The 24,951-nt window shown below is 35.2% G+C and overlaps 1 pseudogene; it reads right to left on the bottom strand.

Moving 5' to 3' along the window:
- Positions 1 to 12,949: 12,949 nt before the first annotated feature.
- Positions 12,950 to 13,309, bottom strand: LOC149532214 (transcription initiation factor IIB pseudogene; annotated as a pseudogene).
- Positions 13,310 to 24,951: the final 11,642 nt, after the last annotated feature.

The following is a 24,951-nucleotide window of genomic DNA, read 5'->3' on the forward strand; positions in this document are numbered from 1 at the left end:
TTCTTATAGAGAAATGGCCACCATCCGGGCCATCATGAAGTTCCTTAATCATCCTCTCAACCTGATCCTCTTCAATGCATCTCAGCAGGGTCCCATTAAAATCCCTCCTGAATAGGATACCATCAATTACAACATAGGGAATGGACTATAGTCTATATTGTCTCCTTTTAGTTCTGTCCAATCCCTGAGGGTATCCATTCCCTAATAAGAAGCTCTTAATATTATTTATCCAGCTCCTTGGACCATTAGCATTTCTTACCTCCTGCTGCTCTATTATTACCATAGCAGCCTCTTCATCTAAATCCTAGCCTGATAACATTTCTTTGCACAACCATTTCCCTCTTACCAGCTTGGTAATCTGAATATCAACATCATAATCCATTACCATAGTGATCCATCTAGCTCTCTTTTCACTAATATCGTTGCTTAACAGGAAGTCTTTTACACTGGCATGGGGCACCAACAAATGGATCCTATTGTGGGATAAGAGGTGTTTGAATTTCTTCAAGGCTCTGATGACCACAAGGGCTTGCTTCTCAACAAAGCTATACTTATCTTCATATTCCTTGAGCCCTTCACTAAAGAAGGCTATGGGTTGCTCCTCATCCTTGTCATTTGTTTGAGTCAAGATAGCAGAGACACTTGACTCACCACCTAGAGTGTAGAGGATGAAATCTTTTTCAAAATTTGGGTTCATGAGAGTAGGGGCTGAGGCTATGGCTGTCTTGATCTCTTCAAAACTCTCCTTCCCTTCCTTGGTCCATGAGAAGACCATCCCTTTCTTAAGCATAGTTGTAAGAGGTTTCACCATGGTAGCAAGATTAGGAATAAACCTTCTTACAAAATTTATTCTACCAAGGAAACTTTGCACCCCTTTCTTGTGTTTAGGAAGAGGAAGGAAAAGTATTGCCTTTGTTCTTTCTAGATCAATGGTCATCCCATCCTTAGATACAATGTATCCCAATAATTTCCCTTGGCTTGTAGCAAAGACACACTTGGCTAGGTTAAGGGAAACCCCAAACTCTCTACATCTTAGAAATACATGTCTTAGATGATCAAAGTGATCTTCTACACTTTTTGAATATACAGTTATATCATCAAGGTATACTAAGACAAACTTGTCAATTAATTTTTTAAAGGCCATCTCCATTTCCTTTTGAAATGTGGCACTTGCATTTGTTAGCCCGAATGGCATCTTGCAATAAGCATAGGTGCCCCATTTAGTAGTAAATGTTGTCTTATGTCTCTTAGATTCTTTAACCAGCACTTGATTATAACCAGAGAATCCATCAAGAAAAGAGAATCTCCTTGAACCACTAACCTTGGACAGAATCTGCTGCATGGAAGGGAGAGGATGGTGATCTTTAAGAGAAGCCTAATTAAGGTCTCTAAAGTCCACACACAATCCAATTTCTCCATTCTTCTTCCTAACAGGGACTAGGTTGGCTACACATGATGAGTGCTTGATGGGAAAAATTATATTAGCCTCAATCAACTTGGATAGCTCCTTTCTCATTAGAGGTTCAATCTTAGGATTCACCGGCCTCTGTTTTTGTCTTACTGGTTTGGCCTTATCAATTAAATCTATGGTATGCTGAAAAAAACTGGGGTCAAACCCTTTTAAGTCATCATATGTCCAAGCAAATAATCATTAAATTCTTGACATAACTGAATGAAGTTTTCTTGCTCAGTTTCAGAACATACCTTCCCCATATTAAGAGATTTTCCATTAGCAATTGTAATTGGGGCATGATCATCCTTTTCTGCAGCTAGATTCATTCCTTTGCCTCTTGTTTGATCATCAAGATTAAAGAAACTCTCCAAGGTAATGAGACCCTTGGGCAACTTGTTATAACTGAGTAGAATGATTTGATCACGATACTGATCTTGCAGTCTTGACTGGTTTCTATTTGAGAATTCTACCTCATTCTGCAAGAAACTCACAATTTGTTCATCAGAATCAAACACCTGCCAATGAGTGTTGTTTTTAGGGATGGCAGGCCTCACTACCGCCTTTATTTGTTGCGTCCTTTCTTCCTCAAGATTCCCTGGTACATCATAAGCTGCACCCATTGCTGCAAGTCTATCACCATGTCTATTTTCTTTCCTAGGAATGCTCTAAATATTAAATGCATTGAAGCCCTCAAGCAAATCCTAGACTCTTTGTTTGTAAGATTTGAGCATGCCATTTTTGGTGATATTCTAGTTTCTCACTTGGTTAACTACTAACTCACTATCCCCATATACTCTCAAGGCTTGAATTTCTCTCTTTTGGGCAAGTAAGAGACCTTGAATCAAAGATTCATACTCGGCCACATTATTGGTGCAACTGAATTGGAGCCTAAAGGAGAAGTAGTATCTTATTTGTGTAGGAGAGATCAACATAACACCAGCCCCTGATCCATTTCTATTTCTTGAGCCATCAAAGTACATACTCCATGTTCCATTTATATCATCATTAGTTCCAACAAGATTAGGAACTTGAGCATCTTTCTCTATTATGCAATATGTACTAAGGCCTGTCTCAAGAGTCTCCAACATAGGCTCAAACTGATATGCATTTGCCCACTCATCCAAGAAGAAATCAGGAATCTCCCTATGGAAGTGACAAGCTCATTTACTATGTCATTTTCATCCATCTCTAGAATAGGACAATTTATATTGATGGGATTGGGGTTGTAAGATTCAGTGTGATGAAGGGCTTGAGGTTCTGCTCTAATTGAGGCACTGGCTCCATATCTAGTCTTAAATGACATATATGACCAATCAGTAGATATGAATCCACCAATTTGAGTAGTGAAGTCTCTTGAAAGACAAATAGAAAAATAGGGCTTGACTTCAGCAACATATATGTCTTGAATCATAGTGCAACCAGGGCATGCATGTAGGGCCATCTCCACATTCTGAAGGATACCTATAGTTTTGATAGGACTACCATCTAATTGTAACACATCCCTAACAATGGGCTCATATTTCATTCCTAAAGCATCAACAACACACCTAGGCATTACTAAGCTACTAGCCCCTAAATCTATCATGCAATTGTGGACTAATTTGCCCCCTATAATCAGAGAAACATAGAATGGAGGAGGTCTAACCTTTTTATTTGTCTCCACATCCCCTACTAGTTGTACTAGACTTGTGGCACTCTCCATGACAGATGGTTGATCCTTTGGTTCAACCTTCTCTAATTCTTGCTATAGCATCCTCTTCTGCATTGGTATGGTAGCAATACCATCCCACATGGAGATATTCACATTGGTCTTCTTCATTTGCTCTACCACACTGAATGGTGTATTAGGAACTTTGGTAGAAACTTTGGGAGCTGCACTTATAAGAGGTTGAGATGGGGCAACATAAGGATCACTTGCATCTTTCTTTCTAGAATCTTGTTTTTGCTATTGTGAAGTACTTGTTTGTTCATTTGTTGCTTTAATATAAGGCGTAGCACTTGAAGTTGAGGCCTGCTTTGGAGAAGGAGGGGCAGCATGTTCCATAGCTCTCTTCTTACTTCTTATGTTATGAGCAACGAAATCCTAGTTTACATTACAATGCTCCCCAATCTGATGATTCATAAAAGAGCAATCATCATGTCCTTGAATATATGAGGCCTCCTTGGAATGATCCTCCTTGTACGATTGCTTTGCTACAGGTTCTTGGGCAGTTAGGGCCAAATAAGATTATGCCTTCTGGCACATGCAATAGGCATAAGAATAGTTGCAAGAAGGACAGAAATCTTGATCTTGGGCAAAGTTATTTTGAGGGACTATAGCTCTATTCTGATTTGAGCTTGAAGCAGTAGCATGACTATTTTGCCTACCCTGATCAAAAGAGCTATTCCATCGATTAGGAGGCCTACCACCATTTGGAGCCTGATATTGCAATTGGGGAGGCTTGCCACCTTGAGCTTGCTTCCTTTCTAAGGCCACCACCTTGTTACTCAATTTTTGTATCATAGAGAGACTATCCTCTAATCTCTTTCCTTGGTCTTTTAGCTCCCTCCCCTATTCTTGAAATTTTTTATCTAGGGTGTATATTCAGCACTAGACCTTGGAGCATCTCTTTGAGTTCATCTATCCCATTTGAGGATGTGGAGGCTTGAGGGACTAGAGAAAGGGCTTGTGATGTAGAGGTTGTAGGAAGAGGGGCCATTGCTGGTTGGTGGTTGGGAACATCAGGAAAGAAAGGCATAGGGGGCCTTGGAGCCAACTTTTCTCCTTATATTAGGATGTTCCCAGCTTTTATGGCTATCTCATAAGCATTAGGCAAGGTATGTCCTCCCATAGTTTGGATTGTACTGGCAATATCACTATTAAAAGCTCTAAGGTAATGCAAGAAGGCATTACCAGGGGTAGGTTTCACCGAAGTAGGTATTCTATCCCATGTCTTTTGAAATCTATAGTTAAAAATGGTCATACACTCATGGGGGCTCTTTTTATAGTAGTTAGCTGCTCTAAAAGTGACAAATGGTCACTTCTACCCTAAAAATATTTGCATAACCCTGCTCCTAGTCCATCCCAATTAGTTATAGAACCATGAGCTAAGCCTCTATACCACTGTAATGCTTTTCCTTTTAAAGATGAGGCCATAAGTCTGATAGCAACATCAGCCTCTGTAATACCATGAATATTATAGACATTTGCTACTTCTTGGATATGCTCTAAAGGGGAGATGGAAGTTTCACCAGTAAAATCATGTATACTTTTTAGTGCAGATACTGGTATATCATGTCTTTGGGCTAACAATAGAGGACTTCCACCATTAAAGGTGGCAAAAGTGTGAACTCTTGGCTGTGCCATGTAAACAAGTGTTCTACTGATGAGTGTTGATGGCAATCTAGGCTGAGTTCGAATAGTAGGAGGAGTAGAGACAGATCTTACAGGTATATTAACTATTATTACACCCCTAACTAGTGATAATGAAGTTCTAGTCCTCTTTCTTCTAGGATTTGAGAGAGAAAGCTCTTGATATTGAAATTTACCTCTAGAAGACGCCCTTGTTTCAGCTCTAGGCATGAATCGCTACAACTTTGGCCTGGAACCAGATATGTTGATGTTCAGAGTTTCCAAGTACTTTGAAGAATTAGCCTCTCGAAGGCTTGAATACTGAAGCCAACACTAACTCCTTAGCATTAATCTTTGAAACTCTTTCTTCTTGACACCAGTAGACTTTAAATTTGTTTGAAAAGAGTCCCACCGGGCGTGCCAAAAACTGTTCTAACTTAGGTTTGCACCCTTTTCCAAGGCCTATGCATGAGGATAACCTAGTGAAACAATGGAAACAACCTCCAAGCTATGGGACTTGAACTATAAGGTTGAGTCTCCGGAGAAGGCCGACTTCCTCTTATTATCAGGGTGCACCTATCTACTCTTGGAGAGGAAAAGAGAGAAGGAGAGCACAAAAGAAAATCTACCTAGTCTAATCTAAGGAGGTGATGCACCAAAATAGAGTGTTCAGACTTCATTTCTGCCCATATATGCACTACAAAACCAAGAAAACATTCAAAATACATACACACCCAGACTTATTTCAATCAATAACCACATACAGATTAGGAAACGAAACTGAAATACACAAGGAAAAGGATTTCACTTATATATTATCCAATAGGCCAAAAATAGATACAGTATGCAAGCCACAGATCTCAACAATACACCAATGAGAGGCAAGATAGATGCACATACACATTGATGGCTGAAGGAGATGATACAAAATGTTGTACATCTCAGAGACAAAAGGAATTTTACACTGCAGACCTACAAGCAGTAGTAGAGAAATCAGAAAGGAGTCCTCCCTTTACAAAAACTACAAAATCTGCCTTTATAGTTCAGGCATAACTGAGATCTTTTCCTGCTGAAGTGACCCTGCAGCTACCTACCATTAAGCCCTGCAGACGACAATCATGGAAATCTGAGGAAAATTTGATCTTTGTTGCAACAGGTGTCTTGAGAGGATTGAAAATGATGCCATCAATGTTTTGACTGGGTAGATGGATTGATTGAGATAGTGGAGTGTTCTTCCCCATTCTACATTCATTCTGAGTAGGTCAGGATTGATCATGAAGATCAGATCGCACAACCAAATTGATTACCTTCATTTCTTGGTACATGAATCAGTAGGATCAACGAGGTCAAACAATTCCACATACTAACTGGGCCATGTGGGCCAATCACATCTTTTCATTCTGCCACCTGGGAAGTCCTCTGTGGTTGACCTCCTTTTATTGAACTAACCACACCACCCTTCAAACTGTTATTATTAACTGTAACAATCATACTAACTGCTAGCCGCTAACTACCAACCTTGGCTAAGCTAGCGAGACATGTGTCACCAAGGCACTATGTCGCCATGGTATCCACTGTGTAGCTTCTGATGGTGAGATAGCGCCAACCATTGATTGGCCTTAAAATTGAACGATCATGAAGACTCATCATATCACTGTGCTGTCCTTACCCTGGGCCCATCATATCTAGCGCCACCTTAGCAACTGCACCACACTTGAATGACACCTGGCGTACTTTGGTAAGACTTGGCCCTACTGATCCTTGTGGAAGATGAGCGTTATGTCGCTATGGTAAAGATTGCACAACTTCACCATAGCAACATGACATCTTTTGTCGATTCTCCTTGATCTAATGGCAATCGATAGATACTACTCCTCAGTGTATCATTCAATGGAAACTGGCCACGTATCGCTATCTATATTTCTTGCACCTCCAAACCTGGACCCACGAGGACAGGTGTCCTCCAAGCACCAACTCGCTATCGTAAATCTCGTGCGACTTATCCATAGCATGATGGCGCCTACTATTGATCTCTGTAGATCTAACGGTAGAGAACTTAACTGCTTACTATACTAGCCGCGTTGAAGATCCAATCTCACGATCTATATGTATTCTGACCTGGCATACGTGGCTATTCCCCCCCATTAGCCTAACAAAGCACCACCTTGGTCTGACAAGGCACCAACCTGGAGGGTCCGTACTGCTTTGACCCTACTAAGGGGACATGTGGTGCCTAGGTGCTATGTCGCTATGGGAAAATCAAAGCCAACTTCCCATAGCGCCATGGCGCCCAACGATGACATGTCTTCTGATTTGCATGTGTCTTCCAATGATTTGCCACCATGGCACCAAACTCCACCAACTGGGCAAAAGAGGTACAAAATGGGACCCAACCACTTGCCTGAAGCTCTTGCCGTGGTGACTTTTCTGTTGCCGCGAACTTTGCCCACTGAACATTGGGATTCATCATAGAAACAACCCTCGGCCAGCCGGGCACTATGTCGCTATTGAAAAACTCATGAGTTTTCTGATGGCGACATGGTGCCTTGCCAGCTTTTGAATTTTTCGGCCCGTGAAACTGACTGTTCGCCGTGAACATTTCTCAGCGACGTAACCTACCCGCCGAACACATTTCCGTTGGGCGCTATGTCGCTATGAAGATTTTTTGACCAACACATGATAGCGACATAGCACCTACGGTGCCGTGGAACTTTTTTGACCCATCGAAACATGTCTGCCCTACAAGCTGGACCCACCGCACACATGTCCTTCAGGTGCCATGTCACTAACGTATTAACTGTGTACCTTCCAATGGTGAGACAGTGCCAACTGTCGATCTTCCTCAGATCTGACGGTAGAGAACTTGCGGGCTGCAAAAAATATGTTATTTTTAATAAGGTGCAAAGCTTGGTATTTTAATATTTCCATGGGTATTTGATTATGGACATTTCAATGGCGGGAAGGGCAATATGAATTATGAATTTTGGCAGGAAGATTAAAATACAACAGAGTATTCAACAGCAAGAGATTCTAAGAAGTTTGAAGAACAAATGAAGGCACTAAAAAAATGTTTAGATCTATTTACAATTGAAGATTGAAGAAGGAACAAATAAAAAGTGAAGCAAACTATGTAAAGTGTAGATTGTAGAATCCAAAAAGAATCCATTAAATTGATCATTTGAAACTTCTTTCAAAGAAAACACAATTGAGATTGTATGTATGGTATAGTGCAATTACACCTATAAACAAAGAAAATGGAAGATCTAGCATAATTTGCAAGGGTTAAAAACACCTCAAGGTGAAGCCCTTCATTTTTGAGATCATCCATGAAGGAAAGAAATGTGTTGCTACTAATCTTTTTTAGATTAAGGTAAAAGAAAGTTTTATAGGGACACGAAACCCATTATTTCCAATATGGGGACAAAATTTATTTTCCCCATTATATTTTAATGCCTTTCAATTATAATGTGTTTTACCATAGGAAAAAGGCTTCTTCCCCATTCTCCATGAATGTGTTATCCTTCCCTTTATAGAGCTTTGTATGGCCAAATTTCCTAAGTTGAGTCTGAAAATTAATGCAAATGGGAGCTCTGGAGTAAGAAGAGATCCCAATGGTATGGTAAAGGTGTTGTTAGTATTGATTCTCAAATGAGAATGGGGGTTGGTGATGAATCTTCTTTAGTTGATTCACAGGTAGGTAGAGATTCTATGGACCCTTAGGAAGACAATATGGAATACAACAGATAGAGGATGAGAGTAAGGAGCTTTACTTTGTTAAAAAATAAAAACCCTCACTAGTCATTGTCAATTCTAAGAACAATAAAGGTGCTTCTTGACAAATAAGGATAAAAATTTGGAGGAGATAAAAAAATAAAAAGAGTGAGAACAATAAGGAGGTTCCCCTTGTTAACATTGTTGTTTCCTCTACTTCTGAATCCTAGAATGTGCATCCTGATAATGACAAGAAAGGTTATGATGATCAAGATCATAAGTTTTCTCTAAGCCCAATGGATTTAATTAACATATTCTCAAATTTGTGAAAGTATATTTTAATATCTTCACCTTGTTCTATTATCAAATTCTCATAGTACTTCTTACTCATTATCTTCTTAGATAATTAACACAATTATTTTCTTCATAGAACTATTTAACCATTTTCCAAACCTCATATGTACAATATTTAAATAAATCTAACTTTAGCTAACTCAATTTTCAACAAAGAACTAGTGATAGCATACCTTTCTTTCGCATTATCCATGTAGGTTATGATTTCATCTTAAGTATTGAAGTCATTCTAGGGGAATACATACTTTTTTAGTATATAGTTCAAGGTATTTGATCTAATTAGGGTCTAGGATGACTACAGAGGAATGACTAGAATATTTACATAAAGTTATTTTGAATCTTTAAATAAGAGAATTGAAATAATTAAAAATCTTAAATGAACAAAGCAGTATAAGGTAATGAGCTAAAAGAAAGAGAGTAGAGAGACAAAATATAAAACACAATTGATAGTGGAGTTAAACTGAATGTCAAACTACGTCTTTGGGTTCATCTCCAATAAGGTGAACAATATGATTATCTTAGAGAAATCAATTACAAGTTTTTAAAATATCTTCCCTTCAAGTATAATAGGAACATAGTTCTCCATTGTATGAGAATAATCATAGGTCTTCAAGATCATAATCTCCTTCTTCATCACCTTGATGTCCTTTTGAGGCCTACTATCCCCCATTTTATACATATAAGGAACCATTATTAGGATTAAACATATAAAACCAATTAATCCCCCTTTTACCATATTTTATCTTCATGTTAATATTTAGATATTCTATGGTTTTTGGATTTATCCCATTCGGAGGGGTTTTTAAAACAAATTTCCCCATCTAAATAGTTCTTGACAGTCACACATGATAAATATATTGAATTTTTCTAATATCTCTAAAGTGCTAAATGATGCAACAATCTAAGATATTTTAGGTTGGGTGGAGGTTAGTGGTTAAACCCCCACCAACCAATATTTAGTAATGGTGTGTCAATGAAGTTCTTTTAATAAGTCATTGCAATAAATAGTCCACTAAGGAAGCAGGGTGCATTTGTGGGCCACTTGTCTTGGGATTTGGTGGTTGTGGATTAGAAACCCACTAAAAAAATCTTCTTCAATGAAAACCAACTTCATTGAATAGGATGGTGATGTCATGATGACATCATCAATACTTACATTTTCCTTCCAACTTCAAACAACAATAAATTTCACATATTAACTCCATTTTTGATAAACCAAATATCATTGGAAAGATCTCGACACGATATTCAATTTGAGACTAATATTGACCACTTTTGAGATGATTTTTTAAAGTTTTTGATGGCCTCTATACCTATTTTGAAAAAAACTTTGACTAGCCATAACTTGGGCATTTGAACACTAATTTTGCCTCTTTAATTTGTGTTGGAATTAAAATTTCAAACACTTTGTAATTTTCTCGATTCTTGGATCTTTGGGGGCACTTCAAATTTCATTGATTTATATGGACCCTAAATTAAGCCTGCCCATTGGAGATCTTTTAGCTATCTAAAAGTTTGATTACTCAGAAAGTAGGTAAGCATATAATTTCCTCACTTTACCAATCTTCATCTATCATCTCTTTCTTGGATGCATCCCCTTTAATCCCACTCTCGAAGGTATTGATGTTGTCCTCCTTGTAAACTTATGACATTTTTTTCAAGGAAAACATCTTCTAGCAACTTTAACACATACTTTTGTAAAAGATCATCAATAGATGGAACCTGAATATTAGTGTCTTCATTAAAGATCAACGGAAGGTCATACAATTTGAGATTCTCAACATTGACAACCGAGTAAGTTTTTATGTATGGAGGAAGATTAAGGTGGAAGGCATTGGTATCAATCTTCTCTATGATTTCAAAATGACAATAATGTCTAGGCTTGAGCTTCCTTCCTTCACCTTTCTTTCTTTCCTTACTAATATGTAACAAAAATATGTCACCAACTTGGAAATGGCAATCGATGCGATGGTTATCATGGCGAACCTTCTATTTTTATTGGCTATACTCTAACTATGCTTCTATTGCTTGGACCTTCTGGATGAACTTTAAAGCTTGTTCTACATCATGGCATCCATGTACAATATTGCCCTTCCCAAAAGAACAATACTTTGGTAACTTAAGAAAGTACCAAAAGGGGACCTTTTTATAGAAGAGTGCATTGCATGGTTGCAAGCATGCTCCATATAATGAAGAATTTCACCCCATAACTTAGGATTCTTAGTACAGTAACCTCTAAGTAGATGAACATCTATCCTATTGACTACCTTTGTCTAGCTATTGATTTGTGGATTGAACGTTGTACTCTTCTTTAGCTTGGTGTCCATGGGTCCCCACAAAGATGACCAAAAATATCTCAAGAATCAAGAATCTTGATCTGATACAATAGAAGTAGCTAATGCAAAATGAACCCATACAAATTGAAAGGACAAAATGAGCTGCTAGTTCAATAGTGGCCTACTTTTTACAATTCATTAAAATAAACAATTTTGTGAACTAGTCAACTACTACATACAAATAGTCATGTCCCTTCCTAGACATAGGTAAACCCCCTAGAAAGTCCATAGACATGCTTTCCCATTGAAGGAATGGTATAGGTAAAGCTATGTACAAACTAAATTTCCTATTACTAGGTTTGCTAGTTGCACACATCACACATCCTTTTATATACTTAGCAATAATTCGTTACAAGCGAGGCTAGTACAATATTTATATAGTTGAAAAAATGTCTTACTTACACCATGTTAGAAGTTGTAATCTTTCCTTGGTATATTTATAAACCAAGGTTAGAACTCCTTTCTTTATTGTTGTAATATATTAGGATATAAGCCAAGGTATCCTAATATATTTCTTTTTTGTCCTTTTTCCACTACATCTTATTTTGTCATCTAGTGGAATATGTGAGGACAAATATATATTGTAATTTCTAATTTTAGATTATTCCTCCTTAAGAGGAATCTCACACTTGGCCTCACACACTTATGAATGGTGGCATTCATAGACATGGGAGTTACATTCTAACTCCTCTCTCTCATCTCTATTTTAGAGATGACCCTCTTCTCTCATTTAACAATGAGGTTTCTTACTCTTCTCAAATATTGTATGAGCATTGCTCTCTCTCTCTCTCTCTCTCTTCCTTCTTATGCTTTTCATGCCTCATTCATAATGTCACAAGGGGTTTTCTTTTCTTTCCCCTTTCCAAATATCTTGTCTCATGGTGTTGGAGCTTGAAGCTTTCTCTCTCCTATTTTATTGTAATATCTGTTCATGCATTTACTCACTTAGATTCTTTCCTGGTATTGTTTATTTACATATTTCTTTTTCCATTTCTAACATGGTATCAGAGCAGTTTAATCTTTGTTTTGAGTGTTTGCATGAAGGTACAATTCAAAGGAGACTCTTGAGAGAGATTTCACTAATTTCTTCTTTAATCTTCTTAAGATATAAGAAATTGAATTTTTTTTTTTTTGGATTTGTTTGTTTTACCGCCAAACCCAATTAACTTTTGTGTGCTCTAATTTGTGCAGGTTACTTCTTATTTTCTATTAGTTTTCATCTAACCCCCTTTGGAAGGCTTGCCTATCTTTTTCAAATTCATATCTTAGTCTACTCATATTTTAGAATATTTTTTAATCCATTTCATTTATTGAATTTAATTTCTTTTATATATCTATACCTCACTTGAAAATTTGTTGCAAGTAAGAGCATTGCTAATCTCCTTTGTGGGCATGTTAATCTTGTTAATCTTGATTGATTTGATGCAAATCAGAACCTTCCCAACATTGCATCCTAATATATTTCTGTTGTCTCTTGGTCATGGGTTCTCCTGGTTTCGTTCACAAAGAACTTTACCTCTGTGACATATTCTGTTCACATGCGCTATCCTTTCATGCCCTGATATATTTGCTTCATCCATCAATTTTGAAGTAAGCATGAAGATATCCTCTATGATATCTAAAATTTTTAGGGCCCTGTCCAGTTCTCATATTCTTAAATGTCTCATAGGCTTTTTCAGCAAACCCAAATTGTACATATCCTGCAATCATGGCATTCCATGAAATAACGTCTGGTTGAGTCATTTCGTTAAAAATATGTAAAGCTTAATCAAAAATGCCATTTTGTGTATATCCTACAATCATTGCAGTCCATGAAACCACATTTCTTCGATCTGAAGGTCTGCAGTAGTTGAAGATATGCGAAAGGATTGACTTTGAATCTTCAACCTTCTTGTAAATTTCATTTGCTCGATCCTTTATAGTTTCAACAAGCCCCAACCGATCTAACATTGTGGTGATGGTTTTGAATGCCATGATGAGTGAGCGGTCGGGATTGGAGCCGCGGTTCTGCCAGTGTCCAAGTGAAGAGGTAAGAAAATCTCCAGACTGGCCATTAGGCTTGGAAATCACAGTGGAGAGGCCGCCATCAGTGAGCAAAGGATTCGATGGCTCTCCCACACGCATTGGATCATTATCTCCCGCTTCATTAGTGAACGTCCTCCACTTTGAGGTCTCATCAATGGAGTGAGCCTCTAGCACAAGCCCACACTCCAGGAAAACTATGTATCCGGCCGAATGATCGAACACCACTTCGGTCTATTTTTTGCAGTCTGGGCAATTTACCTCTATCATTTTCTCTGATCTAATCTTCTTCTTCTTCTCTGGTTTCTTAAATTGAATTGATATCTGTGTGCCTGACGCTATTTATATCAGGTGTTTTCCCTTGCTGGGCTATTTTGAGTGTGGATTAGGGTTTCTCGAGTTTCGAACCGGGGTGGCATGAAAGGTCTCCAAGTTTTCAAATCACATTCATTACATATTCAAAGAAAAATAGGACCCTGAGGTTTTAATACTCGAAAGTAAGGTATTGGGTCATCTTGCAGAGTAGGGGGAGCTATGACCGTAGATGATAATAATTTTGCGCAACATAATAATTACTACATTCTTCATATTCTAAACATGATTAGAACTATGCTTTTTCGTCTTTTCATATCTGCACGTTTGAAATTTCTAATTTTGTCTCTTGCATGTTTAGAATATTCTCTGTGCAATTATTATTCTCTATTTTTAAAAATAAAAAAATAGATCATTGCTCATCTTTTCTTGTCTTTTCATGCAAGATTCTTTTCTTTTTTTAGGCTCTTGACAGAAGCATCATTTATTTTTATTATTGCCTTTTCTCAACCTATTTTTGGCATGTAATCATTCATTTCTTTTATCATTGCCTTTTGTCAATCTATTTCTGGCATTTTATCTTTCATTGTCAGACAAGTGTAATACTTTATTTTAAATCTCTCTTACTCCTTTACGTGATTTTAAGTAAAAAAGGAGAAGTTAAGGATTTTTTTTGAGAAATTTTCTTAGAATTAAAAATTAAAACTAATCAAAGTTTTAGTTTTATTTTTAACATAAAAAGTTAAGTTTTTTTTAAATATCCTCATTTTCCTTTTTCAGGATTCTTGTCTTTGATGGTGGGCCCATCCATTATACCTTCTCACTTGTGTTCACCTTGCATGGAGATTTTAACTGATAACTTATGCTTATTGCTCTTCCAAATACTTTTTCTATATCAATTATTCAGGTTTATGAGTATCTTACACTATTGCCTTCATTATTTAATGATTTGAGTTAATTGATCTATCTGCACATGGTTGCACTTTTATGCTTTTATAGCATTGTTCTATGCCCATGTTGGCACTTTATGGTTTTATACCATTGCTATACATGATTTATATGATTTTTTTTTGAGTTGCATACGGAGCTTAATATTTTTTCAAGGTTAACTATGTAGGTCCCCTCAGTCTAACTGATACATAGTTTCCTTATCTAGCCCATGGAGTATACCTCCATCCTATATTGGTATGCACTCATTTTTTATGGAGTTTCCCTCCATTGGATCCTATCTATTCTACTTTGATAGGATAATATCTTTATGGAGTTTCCCTCTGTTTGGTTCTATTGGTTCCACTTTGAAAGTTGATATTTATGGAGTTTCCCTCCATATTGTTCCATTTTTGCTCCTCAATGAAGAGGATGTTATTATTGGAGTTTTCCCCTCCAAATTCAGATAATTGAATTTCTTGTTTGAAGGAAATATGTTGTTACTCCTCATAAACCCTTCCTTTGGTCCACTTCAGCTATAATTCTTGCAAAACTGTAACTTGAATTATTTAGTGCTTGAGGCACATGTTCTACTTATCTATTATTGTCTCTCTTATATTCCTTTGATCAATATACAATGTGATAATGTTCTACATTCTTTATTGCCTAGATCATGGGTCATGTAGGTGATGGAGTCGCGACCCATTCACTTGTAGTGGGATGACTCATTAATGGACTGTCTATATCCATGTGATTGACGCAATATTGATGCAGATTTCATTAGTTGGCCTTGTCTGTGGTCATTAGTGCATTAGTATATTTCTTTCATGAGAGACTTATTTCATAAAGATTGGTCATTTTGACTCATATTATGCTCATTTTTGAGCTTATGACTTATTTTAGATATCATGTTAACTCCATTGCATGTTGGTGAACACATTCATTTATTTTTACTCAATTTGTCCTTGTTGACAATTTTTTGAGCATATACTTTATCTTGATATCGGGTTATCTCCATTGTTTTCTAGTAACATGTTTTACTCATTGTTTCTCTATGAGAACTTTATTATTCTTATTCAAAAGGATTTCTAATTTGCATATATGATGGCATTCTACTTGTGGATATTTCTCTTGTTGTTCTCCTTTTTTTCAGGTGATCCATCACGAAACCTTCTCGATTTTTCACATATGAAGATGTGTCTATGCTTCCACATTCAAAGGACTCATATACTTCTCTTGGATCTACAAATGTACCATATGGCTTTAAGACAATCAAATTACTTCATATTGAAGATTAAGTTGCAGTTTTTTGTAAAAAATATGGGTTTAATACCCTTTCATGTAATTACCCCAAGTAAAGATTAAAGGGGGGTGTTAGAAGTTGTAATCTTTCCTTGGTATATTTATAAACCAAGTTTAGAACTCATTTCTTTATTGTTGTAATATATTAGGATATAAGCCAAGGTATCCTAATATATTTCTTTTTTGTCCTTTTTCCACTACATCTTATTTTGTCATCTAGTGGAATATGTGAGGACAAATATATATTGTAATTTTTAATTTTAGATTATTCCTCCTTAAGAGGAATCTCACACTTAGCCTCACACACTTATGAATGGTGGCATTCATAGACATGGGAGTTACATTCTAACTCCTCTCTCTCATCTCTATTTAAGAGATGACCCTCTTCTCTCATTTAACAATGAGGTTTCTTCCTCTTCTCAAATATTGTATGAGCATTGCTCTCTATCTCTCTCTCTCTTCCTTCTTAGGCTTTTCATGCCTCATTCATAATGTCACAAGGGGTTTTCTTTGCTTTTTCCTTTCCAAATATCTTCTCTCATGGTGTTGGAGCTTGAAGCTTTCTCTCTCCTATTTTATGGTAATATCTTTTCATGCATTTACTCACTTAGATTCTTTCCTGGTATTGTTTATTTACAGATTTCTTTTTCCATTTCTAACACACCAAAATATCCTCCAATCAAAAAGGTATGTGCTTCCTAGATTAATTTTTCCCATTCATCTTGAGGAATGCATAGTTTTCCCAAGTCTTACAACAAGGTATTCTACACATATTAATCTTTCTCTTCTAAATGTCTACATTCAATTAATGTTGCATAGATATTCTTACAGTTCTCATCATTAGCATATTGTTACTAAAAGCTTTCATTAAACATAGAACTATTCTTAAAGATTACCAACGCATTCTTAATAGGAGGCCTAAAGATAATATCTACTACTTTGTTATGGGAACACTTATTATACTTAATTACTAATGAAATTATTGTAGAAAACCCATTCACTAAATGTGCCCACTTTGTTCTAGCTTAAATTGTGAGTGCAAATATTGAAGTGGCTAGTGATCAGTGTGGATTATAGTTTATTTTCCTATTTTTTAGTGCTTATGTTTCTCAACACTCTAAACTAAAGCATAAAGTTCCATATCATAAGTGGGATAGTTACTTACTACTTGTGAAAAAGTTTTAGAGTGCTAGAAGACTAGTTTACATCCTTTCATTAGTACAACTCCCATGGAAAATATGCTTGCATTTGTCTCAATCTCAAATGGTTCATATAAATTTGGTAAAGCTAGAATTATCATAGTGCTCAACTTTTCCTTCAAAGTGTCATTAGCCTTTTGTTAATGTGTTTAATGGTGATGCAATATAAGAGAAGTTTGCAATCAATTCCCCCTAGTAATAGACTAAAACCAAAAAACTCACGACTTCTATAATTGTGCTTGGATTAGGCCATTTTACAATACATTTGGATTTCACATGGTCTAATTTTGGTTGACCACCCCCTATGACATAGCCTAAGTACATTAATGATTTCTTTACAAATTCACATTTAGGCATCCTTGCCAAGGTAATATTTAAGAAAGCACCTTTTAAAAAGAGATATTTAAAATGTTGGCAGATCTTTCATTATTTTGAAAAAAAAAAAAATTCTAATGGCGAATCTCTCTATGTTTTACATTAAATATTATTTATATTGGCAATTATTTTGGAATCATAATTTTTGTGTACAAAATATTGTTGAGTCTTAATAATGATGGGAAGTTCATTAATCACCATAAAATATTACAAATCAAAATTGAATATTTTTTACGTCATGGAATATTATGAGGATCATTACATTATATTTTAAATCAAAAACTAAATATTGGTGATATATATACAAAATAACTAATCATAATGATAATTATTTGTGATTAATTTTTATTTTCACTAATAATATATAATATTTAGGTGAATCAAATCTAATCATGTATTGAATATTGTGGTGAATCTTTGAGTTTGATTTTTTTAATAAAATAAATTATTGAGCAATTTAAATATTTTAGAAATAAATTTTATTAAAATGTGGCAATTTAGGTTTCATTTAATATTAGATTATTAGTCAAATTACTAGTTAAAAAATTCTAAAATTAGCCAATTGGTGAATATTAGCCACTAAAAATACTGATTCTTTACATAAAGTTTTTCTTTTCACAATACATTCAAGACTCTTTTACATGAATTACATGATCATTGTAAGACTCACTGAATACAAGGATATCATCTAAATAAACTATAATATAATCATTAATCAAGGGACAAAATACATCATTCATGACTCTCATAAATGTAGGTGGTGCATTACAAAGACCAAAGGCCATGACCAACCACTCAAATTGTCCAGGGTTTGTCTTAAAAGCAGTTTTTCAAATATTGTTCTCTACAATTTGATTTTGATGATATCCAATATGGAGGTATAACTTAGTGAAATAAATTTCATTTTTCAACTAATCAAGTAAATCATCTTTCTTGGAAGAGGATATAAGTTCTTTATTGTAATCTTATTTTAAAGCCCTCTAGTCAATGCACATTCTCCAAGTAACATCTTTCTTTGAAACCAACACAATAGGAGAACTACAAGGAGAATTACTAGGATGAATAAATCCTTTCTAACCTGGCTCATGAACCTACTTTATAATTTCTTGATTTTGTAGAACTGATAAACATTACATGCTAGTATTAGGAAGTGGCACATCCTACCGCAACTGAGTTTCATGTTGGATCTCTCTTAGGCACAATCCTTCTAGTTCTCGAAATAATTCATCATAAGAGGAAACAACCTCAACCATATTAGACTTATTTTTAGGATGACACTCCTTTAGTGCTTCATATGTTTCATATTCTTTGGATTTTACATGCATTAACACAAAATTCTTATTGGAATTGACCAACCTTTATATTTGACCAGCATTAACTAGTGCAAGTTTAGTCTCTATCTTATGTACTCATATAATTAATTCATTCTTGTCTTTAAAAAGATGATACTTGTTCCCTCCCTATAAAAGATAGCTTGACAATGATATAGGTATGAATTCCCAAGCATAAGACCATAAATTTATAAAGGGACTACATCAACTTCTACCTCATTTACAAAGTTTGTAGTAATAGAAAATCTCATTTTGCATTGCCTATTTAGTTGTAACTATGCATCATTGCAAACCCATCCAAAAGGGTATGGTTTTGGATGAGGTGTTGTAGTCAATTTAATCTTTTTAACAACTTATTCAGATATCAAATTAACTCAAGAACCCATATCAAACAAAATATCAACCTTATTATGTTTGACAACAACCTAAAAATGAAATAATTCATTCCTTTGATTATCATTCTTAGGAGAAGATTCTTTACTTGTACTTGCACTTATATTAGAAGAACCTATAGTTGGAGAAAGAGATATACCTTTTCCTTTCTCTTGGACCTTGGCAGCAAAAATATTTATCTCATCTCTAGAGGTAGATCAAAGATCTTGTTGCATTATAGCAGTAGTTTTTTGTTTGCATTTGTTTCCATCATATCTCTTTGGCCTCTTTTGTGGGTGCAACTTCTAGCACATAGAATCATCATGCCCTTCTTTCTTATAATGTGAGCATGTGGATTTTTCACCATCTTCCTTTACTATAGCTCTCTTTTTCCCATTTTCTTTTTCTTTGAATTTTCCTTCAAACTTTAATTTTTTTTTATCAAACTTGTCAATGAAAGTACCCTTACTCGTTGACTCTAAATGTGTCACTTGTACACATACTTTATTTAGATTACATAGATTGAAAACCAAAATGGAATTCTTATTGACATAGTAGTCAGGTTTGTTATTAGTGACATAGACTTATTCAGATTGTAAGTATCTACCAAGCTTATTGTATAGCTAATAGTGTTCACCAAGCATTTTAGTTGTATCAAGTTCTATAGTTGCTACTAAGTCCTTTTGACAAATTCCAGTGTTTACCAAGTAGTTACTGATATATTAAATATCAATAGTGTAAATCGAGCATTTACCAAGTAGTTACGGTTATATTAAATATCAATAGTGTAAATCAAGAATCTCAGTGTATGTTGAGTTTACTAGTGCAAACTAAGCTATGCAGTGCTTATTGAGTTCATAGTTTATGTGATACAATTTTAGTGTCAACCAAGCTACTCATTGTTAACCAAGTGACCCATTTTATACCAAGCTTGAGGTGATAGTGTTTACTAAGCTATGCAAAGGTAAAGAAGTGATTCAGTTTATATGATGAGTTTCACAGTATCTACCGAGTCACCAGTGTAGACTGAGTTCAAGACTAAATGAAAGTGATAAGTATGGATGAGGTTCTATGTCTACTAAGTGCATGATGATGCCAAGCATTGATAGTGGATGTTGAGTATCAAAACTTCACTGAGTTAGTCTTCAAAGCTCAAGTGTTTATACTTGAGCTGACTTTGTAATATTGGTGTAAACTTGTATAGAGCCTGACTTTGTAATTTGTATAATTAGATTGGTATATATGTAGTGTATTATATGACATCCAATATATGTGTGTATCAATGCAATAATAATAAAAAGTAGAAATTACAAATTACAAAGACTACAACAATATAAGGTGATTTGTAATTTGAAAGGAATCTCATTCAGCAAACCAAGTTGCCGATAAGAGATTAGCTACTATTTCATCCTAATAGGTGGATTAGTCAAATCCTTTAACAAGGTAGACCTAATAGTCTTTTGTAAATATCTTTATCAACTACATGTATATTTGTAAATCCTTTCACAAGGTGGACCTAATAGTCCTTATTGCTCCTAATAGAGCAGATCATTAGAAGTAATCAATGTAAGCCTTAACAAGCCAAATTTATACTGTAGTACTAAAGCTTATGGGTATTATCCCTAACCAAATTTTACTTTCTATTTGGAAGGTTTCTGGGTCACCAAATCTTTGTGTCAAAGTGTTATGAATGCTTTCATGATTTCAATTCCTTATATGCATACAATTAGACTAGATTATAAGTTAAGGATTAAATTCTAATTGGAATATTGGATTAAGAGTTAAAATAGTAGAAGTTTTAAAAGTTACTGATTCGACCCTTCCCTCTCAATAACTTAGTATTGTTAAGAATATTTCCAACAACTGGTATCAGAGCATTGTGGTTCTTAGAAGAAAGTTTAATAGCTTGAGCAAAGATCAAAGCCATGGAGACATTTAGACTTGACAAAGATATTGACAATGAAAAGTTAGATTTGGAAATAGCCTAAGAAAGAAAAGAAGCAACTCTCTCAATCATTGAAAAGAAGAAAAGAACTTGCAATTGAAATGAATGATCAGCCCTACATTGAAGAAAAGATTGAATATTTTTATTCAAGTAATCAAGATGAAGCCAATGAAGAAATCAGAGAACTCCTAAAAGAGAATGGTTCCCTATAAGAAGAAGTAAGAAAACTAAGAAGAGAACAAGAGATTCAATTAGTAAGGCTATGGGAAGTCGTGGAGCAAAAGAATCAGATAAAAGAAGAGATAGAAGGAAAGAACAATGAAATCTAGCACCAATCCCTTCAGCAAGTAGACCTTATTGATCAACTGTCCAATCCAAATGAAGAAATCACAAGCCTAAAATATGAAAATGAAAGATTATGAAATGATCTAAACTCTAAAAGGCAAATCAATGAAAGAATGATGAAATCCCAAGTAGACATGAATCAATTGAATTAGTAAAATATCTATAGACAAAAAGGAAAAGAAGTAATTGGATATACAGAAGAAAGAGAATCATCCAAGCAAGGAGCTCACAAGAATCAAAAACCTACTTTTAATCACTTTGGTAAGATAGGTCATACATCAAACAAATGTTGGAGCAATGAAAAAGAAAAATTCAATGGAAAATGCTACAAGTGCAATCAAAATGGTCATTAGACTAATGAATGCAAAGAGAAACCAAGATTTGAAGGAAAATGTCACAAATGTAAGAAACATGGACACAAGTCATTAGAATGCAAAACCAATATATTGAATCTAGTAGAGAAAATTGTGAAAGAAATATTTGGTTGGGACTACAACACCTAGTGTAGATGTCATTATTGTGGAGAATTTGGACACATTGGAATGAATTGTGTAAATCATCATTTGAGGAAACGAGATACCACTAAAAGATGTTTCACTTGTACAGAACTTGTTTATCTTGCCAAGAGTTGTATGAATACTGGTAGAATTGAAGATGAGAAGAAGGAAAAAGTTGATAACATCTGAGAATAGATGAGACAAAAATGGGTTCTAAAGTTTATTGAGAATACAAGTCCAAGAAATGGTGATCAAGTCACTTAAGAATTGGGTGACTCTACCATTTCTACTTAAGTTCTCAAAGGAGAAACTGGGACTATGCTACCAAAGAAAAAATTCAAAATGGTTCCAAATTGAAAGAACAAAATGATCCGAGTCTATATTCAGGATACAAATGGATCACCAAGTAAAAGAGTACTAGTGTCTACCAAGTTACCTTGTCTACCGAGTAAGGTCAAGAGTAACTAAATTCTATATGGTTAATGAATAACAAAAGACTTTATTGAGCGAGGTCAAGAATAATGAAGATGCATATGGTTATCGAGTCATGAAAAATTTGCTAAGTTTTTAATGCAAAGAAGTGGATGACAGAATATCAACATGATGTCAATCAGTATACCTTTCATATTGAAGCATTTAAGGAAATATTTTGATAAAAGGCATGGAATCAAAGTCATTCTTACCATAAAATTCTTGAGAGCTATTTCAAAGTGTGATCTTTAGAGCATCCAAGCGATTTGAGCAAATTATCAGTGAAAGATTTTGAATTCTCTCAAACCCTACGAATTGAAGATGGCATCTAGTAGTATCAAGGAAAAGAAAGGATTAGATATGTTGGTTCATGGAGTGGAATGGAAGTCACCAGAAATCAAGCTTACTCCTGCAATCACCCACACCCTAGATCTGAGTGGAGTGCAGTATCAAATCCCTCCAAAGGTACTATTGATCAATGATATTTGCACTCACTTTAATTGTGTTATTCAAGAGATTGGCACTTTGGAAATGGATGATGCCCTAGATAAACTATGTGTAAATGAAGTTTTGAAACCTGAGTAGCAACAACTAGAAACTAAAGGGTTAACTCACATCCCTCACATGCCCCATGAGTTTCAAGTAAAATGGACTAGGTTTATCCTTAGTGAGCTGCATAATGGGCAGTTGTGGTTGGAAAAACTAGTTTTGATCACAAAGAAGGCAATTCATTGAATTACTAGTCTCCCAATGTTTGCCAAAGCTAAGACAACCAAAACCCTAGGTCAGGATGAACTTGAGAAGAAAACTCTAGTAGAATGGGATAGTAGAGGCATGAAGATATGTAGTGTGACTGATATGGAACTAAAGTTTGACATGCATATCATAGCACATAATATCAATAGCTCTAGCAGGTTAAACAATGTGCCTTATGAAGCAATTGACCTTTCTTACAAGGTGGTCAAGAATAATCTTTCACTTGACCTTGCTGAGCTTCTATTGATATAGTTCAACAAGAATATGGAAAGCATCAAGACATCAAAGAATAACCCATGTAAGTTTGGCTCCTTGTTAACTTTTTTATTGTTTTATGTTCAAAATTTTTTCCCTTCAAAAGGCTTTTTTGTGTGGAGAAAAGATGCACCAGTACTATATCAGATCAACAAGTTTATTACTGAGGAACCATAATAGTATTATGGATAACTATTTTGATGCTTTCAAGGAGAAAATGAACAATAGATGTTGAATCCCCAAGAAACTTGTTGAAGATTATAAGGATGATGTGTGTTTCATGGTGGATAGTGACAAAGTATACATTTAGGTAGTCAGGCCTAGAATAGCATGGGTGAAACCTCTTGGATATGAGGTTAATATTGATGAAACTAAAGACATCATTGAGGCAATTGTTAATGAACTAGTTGATCCTAAGGCTTCATATTTTAGTACATATGATGAAGCAAAAGCTAGGATATAACTAGAAATAAAGCTCCCTCATGTAGTTAAAAAAGGAAAGAAAAGACTTGCTAAGCTGAAAACAAGTTCTACCCTTTTGTTGACCAAAGGAAAAGGTGAGGATGAGGAAGCAAAGGATGAGGAAGGATCTGAGGAAGAAGAACCATTAAAGAAGAAGGGCAAGGTAATTATCACCAAGCCACCAAAGCCATCTACTACGATATTTACATGAAGATCCTCTAGGAAGAAATTTGACAAGGAAGGAGGAGACATTATATTCAGAAAATCTCCACCCCCATTCCAAGACAGATTGAAAGATTTGGAAGCTAGATTTGGTATAAAAAAGTTTAAGGCATTAAAGTATGAAATCAAAATAGCTGAAGAGTAGAAGTAGATAGAAGATCCAGTGATGGACAAAATGGGTAAATGGAAATATTCACCAAACCAAATTGCTTCTCAGATTCCTAATATTTTTATGGATAAAATTAAGCCAAGATGGAAATTTTCCATACAAACTATTAAAGTCATCTATGGGAAAACTCTGAAGCAACTTATACTAAGCATATCAAATGTAGAGTTAAAAGAGTCACTAATGAAAAATGAAGAAGAATCTAAAATTCAACACTTGTCTGATTCTGATGAAAGATATTGAACATATTGTAAGGAATGAAACTAACTCTTGGAAAAAAAATTATCATCTTCATGAATTGAGTGATTTTCCTATGAATGTAAATGATGATGATGATGAAGAGGATAAGGAAAAGGATGAAGAAGGAAATGATGAAGAGCCAATACATTTCGATAACGTAGAAGATGAAGAGGAACAAGAGCAAGAGGCTACCAAGGAAGCAACACAAGATGATGAGGAAATTGATCTAGTTAAGATAACTATAGCAGTCATCGCCTCACTTGCTCACTTTCCAAGAAAATTAGTGATAATATGAAGCACATAGACAACCCTAGTAAGATTGATTGTGCCACCAATGACAACCCAAATTTCGATTCACTCGTTGCTCCTATTTAGCTCAGCACATCATTGACTGAAGTGACTTCTACTTCATCTATCGAGCTATAGACTCTTCCCTCTTCTACTGAGTTGGCTACATCAATTTTGAGCACAACAATTTTGGACACATTTATGGTTGTTGCATCAATTTTGGATTCTTTAGGTATTTTTGTTAGTATTCCTTCAATAAGTGTAGTATTAGTTTTTAAA

The sequence above is a fragment of the Cupressus sempervirens genome, chromosome 11 (assembly GCF_028749045.1).
Source record: "Cupressus sempervirens isolate cs-2001-9-10 chromosome 11, ASM2874904v1, whole genome shotgun sequence".
In the NCBI taxonomy this organism is placed as follows: domain Eukaryota; kingdom Viridiplantae; phylum Streptophyta; class Pinopsida; order Cupressales; family Cupressaceae; genus Cupressus; species Cupressus sempervirens.